This window comes from Tamandua tetradactyla, chromosome 3 (genome assembly GCF_023851605.1).
Source record: "Tamandua tetradactyla isolate mTamTet1 chromosome 3, mTamTet1.pri, whole genome shotgun sequence".
Taxonomy (NCBI): domain Eukaryota; kingdom Metazoa; phylum Chordata; class Mammalia; order Pilosa; family Myrmecophagidae; genus Tamandua; species Tamandua tetradactyla.
Genome location: NC_135329.1, coordinates 2,433,628 through 2,437,038, shown reverse-complemented (window position 1 = coordinate 2,437,038; position 3,411 = coordinate 2,433,628). Strand labels below are relative to the sequence as shown.

General features: G+C 49.1%; 1 long non-coding RNA gene across 1 annotated transcript; it reads left to right on the top strand.

Moving 5' to 3' along the window:
• The first annotated feature begins 465 nt into the window (after positions 1-465).
• Positions 466-1,815, top strand: LOC143675925 (uncharacterized). Its single transcript, XR_013171686.1, has 3 exons — positions 466-707; positions 1,143-1,292; positions 1,598-1,815. It is a non-coding gene; the product is annotated as an uncharacterized LOC143675925 (long non-coding RNA).
• Positions 1,816-3,411: the final 1,596 nt, after the last annotated feature.

The window sequence follows — 3,411 nt, the reverse complement described above, 5'->3', positions numbered from 1 at the left end:
GGCAGGGAGGCAGCGATACTCGTCTCCTGGCCTCAAGGCCGTGCCCGAAATGTCCTACCTGTCATCTCTTGCCCAGCGCTTCGGATGGTGGCTCTGAGCTTGCGGGCTGGGCGCATGAGGACAAAAGGCTGGAGGCGTGACGGCCTTCTGTGACCACATCGTGATGGAAATGTGACCGTATCTAACACTGGAAATCCCTTCCCCTCCCTCTCTTAATCCTCCACTCTCACAGGATAATTACTGCGGCTGTCCACATGTTCGCCCAGTTCCTTTTAGTTTGTAGTGGGCTTTCATGGTCTCCCTTTGCTTTCCCATCAGTCCTGTAAGGTGGACTAGAGTGTCGTTATACAGTAAGTAGCGGATTTGCATCCCTGCCATGCAGCAGGCACTTCACATCTTGTTGGCTTTTTTTAAGTCTCACAAACACACTGAAAAGTAGAAATTGCTATTCTCATTTCAGAGACGCGGCAATTGAAGGGCAGAGAGGTTACGTGGCTTCTCTAACAGCACATGGTCCGGCAGCTGTGGCCCTGGGGGAAGGGCCACCCAGAGGCCACCGGCCTGGGCAAGGCGGGGGAGAACGGGCAGTGCCGCTTTCGAAGCGACTCTCTAGACTCAGCACTTCCTGGCTGAAGAGCTCAGCTGCTCTTCCCTGGCTTCATCTGGTCATTTACATGACAACCATCGACTGAGCACGTAAATGCCAGGTACCGACCTAGGTTCAGGGGTGATAGTAACAAGAAATAAAGCCCTCGTGGGGTCCACCTTGCAGGCATTCCTCAGTCTCATTGTTGGGAAAAGAGGCCTAATCAAAGCTGATGCCTAACTGAGTTGTTGTGAAGTGTAAACAAAATAAATTATGTGAAGCACTTAGCGCAGCACCAGGCACGTCACAGTTCCAATCTATGGTGGCTGCTTAGGTAGAGAGGGGCACCCTGGAGCTCATGCCGTGGGTCTGGGCTCGGCCTCTTTGGGGGGTCTGCAGTGCTCCTTCTGGGGTGGCAGTGGGGGTCTCGAGCGGGAAGCCAGCGGTTCCTGGATCCAGGCTTGACGCAAAGCCGGAGTGTGGTGGATGGGGAGGCAGTGGCTGCCCTGCATGTCAGGGACGGCAGGACTTGTGCCGAGGTTGTCTTCTCTTCTAGAACATGCCACCATGGCTCTGACTCCCAGGGCTGTGGGCGGGGCAGAGGCTTCCACGCTGCAGATGGGAGCACGAGCGAGACCAGAGCCACGTGAGAGGCGTCACACTTGCAGAGGGCATGGCAGTCCCGCGACTGGCCTGCGTGAACGTGGTGAGATGCCTGCTCCAGGGCCCTAGACCTCAGAATGTGGCGTTAATTCCGAGAGAAAACACATGAGCAGCCAAAAGCCAAAATAGCTTAAGAAATGTAACATTTTATATGCATCACATTTTAGAAAGCTGGTTTTTGTTGAGGAATGGGGTAACCATTTTACTTTGCCTCAGGGAAAGAGCTCGGAGAGTTGGAGTTTGTACCATAATTTGGCTAATCTGCTCAGATTCAGCATCTGTAACTCCTTTAAATGGCATTTAATATTATGACAGGATTTTTTTTTTTTGCTGTTTTTCTTTCGTAAGGAAACATCGCCAGACTATACTGTAATATGTGTTCAAGTTGAGTTGCCATCTCCGTAAAACTAGAAGAAAACCAGCGAAGGCATGGAGACACCAGGTTTTGCAGCCGTGCACTCACTGTGCACACTTGGGCGCCCGCAGAACGAGGTTTAGATCTTCCTAAACTTCATGTGATGGAGAAAATGCCTTCACAGTCATTTCAGGGGCAGGTGATGCTTAAATGAGATAAAGTGTGCAATGAAATGGCACCCAGTAGGTACTCGGCAGCAGTGATTTACTTTCCTTTTATAATCTTCTCCTTTATGAGTTCAGTGCTGAATTCAACATTACGAATTCAATTTTCTTCTGTACTTTTAAAACAAGTTATAAATTCAACCACATTGGTTTCTTATGCATGGCTGGAGGGCCTGGCACGTAGGAGGTCGTCAGTGGGTGTTTGAGGGATGAATTGTTTATGGCACTCTGTGCAAAGATGTTTCCTGTCTGAGTCCCTTGCTGGCGGCCGCGAGGTGGGTGGGGGCTTGGAGCTGTCTCCCAGCTCTCGTTGAACCACAGAGACGCTTGGACTGAGCTGGGAAGACCCTTCTATGGCCCAGCTAAGGCTCCAGGCAGAGCCCTTCCCGTTTGAAGACTCTGCCCATTTTATGCACATGCTCGGCCTTCGCGTCCACCTTTCATGCATTTGGCCTCATTCTGTGTGCCTGGAGCTCTGCCAGAGTCCAGGGACTGGGGAGGTTACACACGCCCTACCCTCGGGAACTTTACAGTTGGGTGTCAGAGGAAGTGCGCCCACACTCCCTCTCACGCACTTATAAACCTGCACATATGTTTGGGTGGTCTCTTGAGGTAAAGGGAAACCTTGACTTTGGACCTCAATGTAGGAGAGCCAAAGTCAAGAGTGTGGTGACCATGTTTTATACGTGAAATTGGAATTCATGGTCTAACAAGAACACAGGTTCATAAAAACTAAGGAATACTGTTTAAAATTGGAATTGTTCCGGAATCTGGGCTGTCTCCTTAAAGAGGCAGCTCTCGCCCTCGATGGGTGGGTCAACTTAGGGAGCCGGCCATGCGCGGATTCTGCTGGAAATGTGGACAGCTCCATGAGGGGCGCCCTGGGTGCCAGAGGAGCCCGGGAGAGGGCGAGGAAGGGGGCAGCAACAGTGAGGAGCTGAGGGCTCTGGGAGGGACAGCGCCTGCTGGTTCGGGAAGGGTACCGTGAGAGTTGCTGGCTGGGAGCCGAGAGGTCATCCTGGAGGTTATTCTGATGCGTTATTCACATATCCCTTTTTAGTCTATGGTGCATTGGAGAGGCTGGAGGAAAGTGCCCGAAACTGCTGAGCTGTGTTCCAGTAGCCTTGACTCTTGAAGACGACTATATAATGATATAATATTTACAATGTGACCGTGTAATTGTGAAAACTTTTTGTCTGATGCTCCTAAACCCAGGGTGTGGACAGATGAGTGAAAAAAATAAGGAAAAATAAATAAATAAATAATAGGGAGGGATAATGGTAAAAAATACTAGTGAAATACTAGTGGTCAACAAGAGGGAGTGGTATGGGGTATGGGATGTATGTTTTTTTCTTTTTTCTTTTTATTTCTTTTTCTGAAATGATGCAAATGTTCTAAATGTGATCATGGTGATGAATAGGCAACCATGAGATAACGCCGTGAGCCACTGATGATGGACTGTATATGTGTGAAGATATATCTCCATAAAAATACTTAAAAAAAATAATAAAATAGAAAATACAAATATATAAGAAAAGAAGTGAAAGAATCTTCCCTGAACAGGAAGATGAGGGCCCTTTGCT